Here is a 9,898-nt window from a genome sequence, read left to right as displayed (position 1 = left end):
GAAGCGCCGGGAACAGTTTAGGAAAGAGACCGCCCGGTGGGTCAGGCAGCCCTGCATCGGGAAGCATTGGCCAACCACTTTCAGTTAACGTGGGGAACACATCTCCACATTCAACAGCCTCTTTCTAATTTAAGATCAAGATCCTCCAAACCGAAATGATCCAGCTAAGTTTGGAAGAATTTCTTCCAGGTTTTCGCAAATTATTTCAGTGAGGACGTTGTTAAAGTTTGAACGTTGAAAGTTTTCAAATTTCAGCGAAATTGCAGTTCCTGCACATCAGGCATTCAAACCTCTTCTCGGCTCCGGGCCAATCCGAAAGCTCGGGAACAGGTAAAACACTGAAAGATTCGAAGGCGATGGCCCCAGTGTAGGAGAGCTAGTTCCTAGTGACATGGATGTGCCTGCAGAGGATGAGATCGGACTGTCCCTATGTCTCCACAATGTATGTCCCAGGCTTTATTATGGGAAAATAAAACTGATGGCTAGGCAAACTGAATTACGTATTAATTCAGTACTAGCTTCCTTGAAGAGATTGTGGACGCTACCCAAATGCCTGTCATTGTGGTGCTTTTTGTCAGCGCGCTTGGCTATTAAGTGCAAGGTTGGTGTTTTGAAACCACCCAAGGTGATTTCACTCCTACTGCTTTCTTAGCTGCAAAGTAGCGTCTATTTAATTTGGTCAGGAAAATGTTTCCCAAACGGAAATTGTCTCCACTGAGGAAACACAAAGGGGTTTCTGAACTGATTCAATGTCCAACGTCAAGGAGTGCGGATACTGAGAATCCGAGACAGAAAGAGAACCTGCTGAAGAAACTCAGCCTGTGGGAGAAGGCAAAGTTCAGAAGAAGGTATGAAATCTTGTCTCTTCTTCTCTTTCCACAGATGCTGCCTGACCTGCTGAGTTGCTCCAGCAATTTCAGTTTTAGTTTTAACTGAAAGCCCATATCATCTTTCGGGATGAAACACCTAGACACGCCAAATGCAAATATTCAACCGTATCGAAACCTGTGAAGTGTTTGGACTCAAAAAACTCAGCAGTGATATACTCTTTCTAAGCTCCACAAGCAGAGAGACCTGGGAAATGAAGCTGTCAGTGTGGTTCTGTACTGGTGGACCGAGTGGTTAATGCGATGGACTTGAGATCCATTGCGGTTTCCCCACGCAGGTGTGAACCCTGCCGACTGCAGTTGAGAAATGTCGTCAAAAACAAAGGGAGACTGTTCCCCGGTTTCTTATTTAAGATTCAAATCAGTGGAGTTGGGAAATATTTCACTCACATTGGTAACGATGAGAATCTGCAACCCACTGTCTGTCAGGATGGAACAAGCAGATATCAGCGGAAATTTTGATCGAAATGAAGCAGGCACCTGAGGACAAGGGTGTTTCCTTTGCCAGTGAAAGATACTGCTTCACAAAGTTGGGCCTGTGGAAGGGAATCTGTGACGGTGATTATCTTTGGTTGTTCACCTTGTGAATGTTCCCATTGCTGCTCATGTCCGTGTTAACGTCAGAGCTCTGAACATGGTGGTGTAAGCTACTCTCAGGACCATGGGCGCAATGGATGACGTATCTGACTCCACCTACCTGTTTGAAATGCAGCTCACAGCTTCTTCACACACCCCAATTAATCTTTCTCATTGTCCTGAAACCGGCATATGGGTACAATTCCTAATCTGCAGGAATGAGAATCTTTTCACTGTCTCGTGTCAGTAAATGTCCCTGAGAACATCAGAGTCAAGTCACAGCGCCGTCAGAGGAGGGGAAGCTGAAAGACCCCACACACTGGTCACGGGCACATTTCACTTTCCCCAACACACCGCCCCAACCACTGCGGCTCTTGGGAGTGGAAAGGGAACAAACACCAAAACCCAGTCTCAGCTTTGTGAGTCTTCAGGAAATAAGAAAACTGTTCATCCCTTCGGATCTTCCACCCTGGGCTGACAGCCTTGATTTTAAATGGCTGTCCAGTCAGTGCCGATTCGTTTTGGCTGAAAAAAAATCTTCCTTATCTCATCCCAGCATTTCTTGCCACAGAGACCTGTGTGGCAGAGTTCATGTATATATTTCCTTGTATAGTATTTTGTAAATAACATTCGTTTGCTGGTTGTTTGTATCGGGTATTTCAGGTTCATTAGCCGCTGTTTAAGTGTGTTGGTAAATTTGTGGGCGACCATGATGCTGAGAGGGTTGAGTTGTCCGGACATCATTTCCCAGATGTCTTTATTGTAAAGTAATGTGGCTAGGGTTTCTGCAGACGTTGTGTCTGCTTGTGTCAGTTTGTTGATGTGAAATCGGCACACTGGTTTTATTGGGTAGGCAAAAGTGAGGACTGCAGAGGCTGGAAACCAGAGTTTAGATCAGAGTGGTTCTAGAAAAGCACAGCAGGTCAGATAGCTTCCGCGAGGATCAGGAAAATCGACGTTTCGGGCAAAAGCCCTTCATCAGGAATAGAGGCAGGACCCCTCCAGGGTGGAGAGATAAATTGGGGGGTGCTGGGCCGAAGGTAGCAAAGAGTGCAACAGGGGGTGGGGATGAGGTGACAGGTCAGAGAGGAGGGTGGAGCGGATAGGTGGGAAGGGAGATTGGCAGGTGAGACAAGTCTTGACGACAGCGCTGAGCTGGAAGGTTGGAACTGAAGTTAGGTGGGTGGAGGGGAAATGAGGAAACTGCTGAAGTCCAAATTGATGGCCTGCGGTTGAATTTACCCGAAGCGGAAGATGAGGCGTCCATCCTCCAGGCATCGGGTGGGGAGGGAGCCGCGATGGAAGAGGCCCAGGACCTGCATGTCCTCGACAGTGTGGGAGGGGGTGTTGAAATGTTGGACCATAGGGCGATGGGGTTGATTGGTGCGGGTGTCCTGGAGATGTTCCCTCAAGTGCTGTGACTAGACTCTGCGAGGAGTCTCCAGTCTCCCCAATGTAGAGGAGACCCCATCGGGAGCAATGGATACAAGAAATGATATTGTTGGATGCACAGGTGAAAGCTTTCCAACTGCTGTGGCCTGGATTCGATTTCCGAGCAGGAAAGAAAATTTCAGTAGAGCCATCAGAGCATATCTGCATCTCCCTGGTGGTCTAGTGGTTAGGATTCGGCGCTTTCACCCCCGCGCCCCGGGTTCGATTCCCGGTCAGGGAAGCAGTTTTCTTGGGGTTTATCGGATACACGCTCTTCTCAAATGCGCTGTACAGTTAATTATTGATCTTCGGAGTTCCTGGGTGCTGCAGTGTGTAGTGGCTCGTTGAAATAGTGTCCTGATTCAGATTTGCATGTATGTGTAGGGATGATTGCTTCTGTAGTTAAGTTCTTGGTTCGCGTGCGTTGTTTTCCTGTAGACGCTGTTTTGAATTTACCATTGACTGTTCGCTCTACTGTGACATCACGAAATGGCACTTTGCTGTTGATCTCCTCTTTTGTGAATTTTATGCCAGTAAGGATAATGTTGATGGTGTTGTAGGTTTCCTCTAATTTGTTTCATTTTTTGATGACAAAAGTGTCATCGTTGTAGCGGACTCAAACTTTGGGTTGGATCATTGGAAGAGCTGTTTGTTCGACTCTCTGCATTATTGCTTCTGCTAGGAATCCTGATGCTGGTGATTTCATGGGTATTTCGTTGATTTGTTTGTAGGGCTTGTTACTGAATATGAAGTGGGTAGTAAGGCACAGTTCCATGAGGTTGGCAGCGTTGTCGTTGCTGATGAATTTGAGGCTGTATTTGTGTCTTTGGTTGTTCGCGTAGTGTCTTCAGTTTTCTTTGGCCACGTTGATGTTAATGGATGTGAACAGGGCTGTTATATCAAAGGACATCATTATTCCATCCTATTCTATCTTAGTGTCTTTGGTGTTCAGGAATGTTTGGATGGAGTAAATGGAGTAGCATGAATCTTCGACTTGGTGTTTTACTCTTCAGTGGAGGCCTTTGACGAGTCTGTATATTGGTGTTCCAAGTAGTGAAACTATGGCCTAAGGGGGGCTCCTGGTTTGAAGGGGAGGAGAACAACAACAAAGTGCCATTCCTGGATGTCACAGTAGAGCGAACAGTCAATGGGGAACTTCAAACTAGCATCTACGGAAAAACCAACACACCCAAACCAAGTACTTAACCACAGAAGCAATCATCCCAACATCCACAAATGAAGCTGCATCAGGACATTATTTCAACGAGCCACTACACACTGCAGCACAGAGAAACTGCGAAGAGCACAAGAGAAATACATATATAGTGTATTAAAGGAGAACGGGTACCGAATAAACCCAGTCCACCGATTTCTCATTGATGCTTCCAAGCTGACTCTCAAAAAGTCGGTTTGTCCCTCCATTCTTTCCTGTTTGTTTTTTGTGGGTTTGACTGAGTATTGGAGTTGGGAGGTTTTGCTGTGGTTGTACAGGACATTGGTTAGACCACTTTTGGAATATTGTGTGAAATTCTGGCCTCCCTCCTATCAGAAGCATATTATGAAATTTGAAAGGGTTCTGAAGCACCAATGGGTCCGCAGAGAGGAAGAGGCCCTTCTGTTCCCCTGAGTGTGGGAAGGCCTTCAGTGATTGCCCTGCCCTGCTGACGCACCAGTTGGTCCACACCAGGGAAGTCTGTTCTCTGGCCCCAAGTGGGAGATGGCCATCAGCAGTTCTTCCCACCTGCTGAGACACCAGTGGGTCAACACTGAGGAGAAGCCGTTCTTCTGCCCCGAGTGCAGGAAGGGCTTTGCTCTTTCTTCCGACCTGCTGGCCCATTGGTGGGTCCACATGGGGGAAAGGTCATTCAGTTGTACTAAGTGCAGGAAGGCCTTCATCAATTTCTCAGCCCTGCTGACTCACCAGTCAGTCCACACCGGGGAGAAACCGTTCTCTTGCCCGAGTGTGGGAAGGGCTTTACCCGCTCGTCCACACTGCTGAAGCACCAGCTGGTCCACATGGGGGGATGGTGGCTGGAGGGGGGGGGAGGCCTTTCTGCTGCCCTGAGTGCGGGAAGTCCTTCAGCAATTCCTCTGCCCTGCTGAAGCACCAGTGTGTCCACACCGGGGAGATGCCCTCCAGCTGGCCCGAGTGTGTGAAGAGGATCATGTTTTCCTGCAACTTGCGGAAGCACCAGCGGGGGCACCAGCGCTCCCAGCAATCAGATCCTACCAGTGACGCTGCCTTTAGTCACCCTCAAGGACTGAACCTCCTGACAGTTCTGACAGTGGGTGCAGTGGGAGAGTAGGTGGGCTGTTTTTGTTTTCTGCTGGACTGCAATTGACTCCCCCACCCCCCACAACCACAACCCCATGGTGACTCAGGGTTAGCACTGCTGCCTCATGGCACCAGGAACCCAGGAATACTTCCACCCTTGGGGGTCTGTGTGCAATTTATGGAGCGTAGGAAAATGGATCTGAGTAGGTTACTCTTCGGAGAATCAGTGCAGATGTGTTGGGCTGAAGGACCTGTTTCCACACTGTAGGAGTTCAACCATCAAATGAGCTTTGGTTTCATTGAAAACTGCTGCTCATTGAGCCAGGGACTGCACATTGCCAAATGAAATGATCCAGAGAAACCTACGACTGCAAGACCATCGGAGCAGAAGTTAGGCCATTCGGCCCGTCAAATCGACTCTGCCATTCGTTAGTGACAAAAGTAGTGTATATGAGATTAGGTACAGAGTGCAAACAGGCCATTTGTCCGAACAAGTCCACACCGACCCTCCGAAGAGTAACCCATCCAGACCCATTTCCCTCTGACGAATATACCTAACCCTATGGGCAATTAAGCAATCGACATGACCTGAACATCTTTAGACTCTCGAAGAAAACAGGACCACCCAGAGAAAACCCACGCAGACACTGGGAGAATGTGCAAACTCCTCACAGACAGTCACCCAAGGCTGGAATCAAACCTGGGTCCCTGGCACTGTGAGGCTGCAGTGGTTACCACTGAGCAACTTCATGTTGCAACCCGAGGTAGGCAAGCAGGAGGATGAGAGAATACAGCAAGCCAGGCAGCACCAGGATGTGGCGTCGTCAACGTTTTGGGTATTAACCCTTCTTCAGGACTGAAACGTTGAGTTCTCTGTGAGAAACGAATTACGGGAATGTTGCTGGGGGTTGGAGGGTTTGAGCTATAGGGAATGGCTGAATAGGCTGGGACTGTTTTCACTGGAGCATCAGAGGCAGAGGAGTGACTTAATAGAGGTTACAAAATCATGAGGGGCATGGACAGGGTAATAGACAAGGTCTTTTCCCTGGGATGGGGGAGTCCAGAACTAGACGGCATAGGTTTATGGTGAGAGCCGAAATATATTAAAGGGACAACTTCTTCATGCAGAGGGTAGTACTTATATGAAATGTGCTGCCACAGGATTTGGGTCAGGTGTTGTCAAATGGGACTAGATAAGTTTAGGATGTCAGGTCAGCATGGACCAGTTGTACCAAAGGGTCTGTTTCCATTTTGTATGTGTCTCTGACTACTGGTCCTGATGTAAGTTTAAAATAGAGTCCAAGCAACTTTAAATACTTCAATCTTGTTGTGCTCACCTCCTGCCAAGTTTAAACATGCTGAGTTGGACAAAGTATCCCAACACTTCAACCAAACCCAGAGTTGAAGAAGTCAGAAGTCAGAACATCGAGGGGACCAAAACTGATCACAAAATTCCAGGTGCAGCCTCATCAACGTCCTGTATACCTACAACATAACTTGCCAACATCTCTACTCAATTCCCGAACTGATGAAGGCCAGTGTGCTGAAACCTTTCTTCACTGCCTTGTGTACCGATGTAATCATAGATATAGGACCTACTTTACACTGATCCACAATCCTGCTTCTGGGAGCACAGTGACTAATAGGGAAGGCAAAAGGGAGATTGGCCTTTAAATGGAGTATAAAAGTAGGGAGGTTATAGTGGAGGTTTTGATTGAATCAGTTCAATCAGCTGACAGTGGATCTGAATCACATGTAGATCAGACCAGTTTCGGACAGCAGGAAACCAGATACGTTCTTACAACAAACCACAACGATTTCATCAGTCGACTCTAAATTCCAGATTTATATTGAATTCAGATTCCACCTTCTGCCGTGGCAGGTTTTGAACCCAAGTCCCTAGAACACTACCTGGGTGAATAGTCTGGTGACAATAAAGTCGGCCATCGCCTCCCCTGAACACATTGGCTTATTCTGTTTAGAGGTAACAAAGGAGCAAGAGGTTTCAGCAGCTGCTAAGTTGTTGATATTACACAAGGGAACAGCAGCACTCTCAGTAATGGCACACACTGAAGTCTGTGTCCTGTATCAGAGGAAAGGGCTCGGGAACCAGAAGATGTAGGAACAGGAACATGCCATTCAGCCCCTTGAGCCTGCTTCTCCATTCAGTAGGATTCTGGGTGATCAGGCATTCCCCACATTCACTTTCCTGCCCTTTTCCTGCAACTGTTCATCCCCCAACTCTTCACGAATCTATCGATCCTAGTTTTAAAGTGACATGAAGGCTGTCAACAGAGTTACTGAGGTGGGGGTGGGGGGCGGGTGGACGGGGGCTCAGGTCGAACTTGGGGACTAAAACAATGGCTTCACACTTCACAATATTTAACTAAGGGAATGTTTATGGTTATCCAATGCTGGAAATTGGGCAGGCATTCAGATGAAATTATTGGTAAATTATGAATGAGAGAGGAGTCAGAGAGAAGTGGTGTTCAGGCACAGTTGGATATCATCAGTATAGATACCAACACCAGCAGCTACGGTTAAACAAATCAGAACGGAAGACGCGAAAAGCAGACCCTCCCAGAGGATAGAGTGATGTTGGAGAGGGTCAGTACTGTCATTAACCCTGATCAAGGCGGGAGTAGGCCACTCGGCACTTCGAGCCTGCTGCAATATTCAATAAGATCATGGCTGATCTGAATTCAACCTCAACTCTACATTCCAAACACATCCCCGACAATCTTTCATCCACTTGGTTATCAAGAACCTATCTACCTCTGCCTTAAAGATTTTGAATCCACTGCCTTTTGAAGAAGACACACAACCCTCAGAAAAAAAAAATCATCCTCATTTTTGTCTTCTACATTTAAAATATGACCCTGTACTTTCAGATATTAAGATAGGGACACAAGCTGCATTCAAATACTACCTGTGAACAGTTAATTATGTCAAAGTGCTTCACATGAACATACTGAGAATTCCTTTAAAAATCACAAGACCGGAGCACAGATTGGGACAGGTGACCAAAGACTTGGTCAAAGGGACAAATTTAGGGCAATCTTTTAAACAGGTTCAATTTCCCAAACATCAAAGGACAAAGACGTGAACAACAAACACAAAATAGCAAAGAATGGGAAACAACAGTGTAGTCATAATGTCACAGGATGAGTAATCCAGGGAACATGAGTTCAAATCCCACCACAGCAAGAGGTAAGATGTGAATAATTCAAATCATAAATGGGGAACACAAAGTAAGTCTCAGTATGGTATCGATGGCACTGACGTCAATTGTCCTAAAAACCCATGTTCATCAATGTCCTTTCAGGAGGGAAACTGCCATCCTTGCATGGTCTGACTTACATGTGACTCCAGACCCACAGCAACGTGGTTGACTCTTAAACTGCCCTCTGAATTGGCACAAGCAAGACACCTTGCACTTAGGGATGGATAACATACATCAACCTTGTGAAAGTGTCATAACAGAAATTGCTGGAGAAACTCAGCCAGTCTGGCAACACTGGTGGAGAGAGAGAGAAAGAAACAAAGACAATATCCTGGCTTGAGTCCAGAACAGTTGTGAAGAAGGGTCACAGCACTTGAAATGCTAACTCTGCTTCTCTCTCCACATGTGCTGCCAGTCCTATTGAGTTTCTCCAGCATTTGATGCATTTTTGTGTTTCAGATCTCCAGCATCTTCAGTTCTTCATTACACTGAATTAGGAAAGCTCAAATCCCATAAAAGGGTAGAGCAGAAGGACTGGAATTACTCAGTAAGTCTGGCATCAGCTATGGAGATAAAAACAGTTCGTCCTTCGGGTCATTGAATGATCTTACATCAGGGACAAACTTTTGGGGAAGCTGCAAGAATAAAAGGCATTGGTGTAACTTCAACATCTGGGAGAACTCTCTCAGCCATGGGGGTCAGGCTGACTCAGCATTCTGGTCCTGTTCATTACCTGTTAAATTCTCCATTTGTTGTTCTTGTTATATTTCTACATGGTTGACACATTCCTATGTTTTAAAATGAAATTGCAAACAGACAAGAATTTTCCATGTAAGTAATCATACATTAGAGGGTTTGGAACGTGAATGTAACTTTTAAACAGGAAGTATTTATTCATGCATGGGGTGTGGGCATCGCTGGCAATGCCAGCATTTATACCCATCCTTAACCACCCTGTGGTTGGTTGGAAAAGTGCATGAATGTGTCTGAGATTGTCTTGAACAGCACAGCAATCTCAAAGATGGGTGTGCTCAGGTAGAAGTACCCTCCACTCCCACAGCCAAGTCTGCATTCACTTCAATTATAGATGCCATCTAAACCTCCCAGGACAAGGACAGCATGGGATGACAATCACAATAAAGCTTCCTCTACTCTTAAATTTCAAGTGAAGCTACCTCAACACTGTCCCCAACAAACACTGCCAAGACAGAGACTGCATTGAGTTAGATACAGAGTAAAACTTCCTCTACACTTCCCCATTCATACAGTCCCAGGACAATGACAGCAGAGGGTTAAATAAACAGTAGAGCTTCTTATATTCTGACTGACATTTAGTACGTCCTACAACAATCCACAAGGAAAATTCAGAACTGTGACTGCCATCTGGTACTGAATTCACACATCCTAATGGGAATGACAGCAACAGAAAATCATGTCGTGACACACAGATAAAACACACACAATGTACAGCAAAACTAGACTGTTATTGGGATCAAAGACATTTAA

The 9,898-nt window shown here is 46.2% G+C and overlaps 1 non-coding gene across 1 annotated transcript; it reads left to right on the top strand.

Moving 5' to 3' along the window:
• The first annotated feature begins 3,063 nt into the window (after positions 1 to 3,063).
• Positions 3,064 to 3,135, top strand: trnae-uuc (transfer RNA glutamic acid (anticodon UUC)). Its single transcript has one exon. It is a non-coding gene; the product is annotated as a tRNA-Glu (tRNA).
• The last annotated feature ends 6,763 nt before the right edge of the window (positions 3,136 to 9,898 follow it).

The sequence above is a fragment of the Chiloscyllium punctatum genome, chromosome 36, assembly GCF_047496795.1.
Source record: "Chiloscyllium punctatum isolate Juve2018m chromosome 36, sChiPun1.3, whole genome shotgun sequence".
Classification (NCBI taxonomy): domain Eukaryota; kingdom Metazoa; phylum Chordata; class Chondrichthyes; order Orectolobiformes; family Hemiscylliidae; genus Chiloscyllium; species Chiloscyllium punctatum.
The sequence above is the reverse complement of the archived record's forward strand: the minus strand, read 5'-3'. Positions and strand labels throughout refer to the sequence as shown.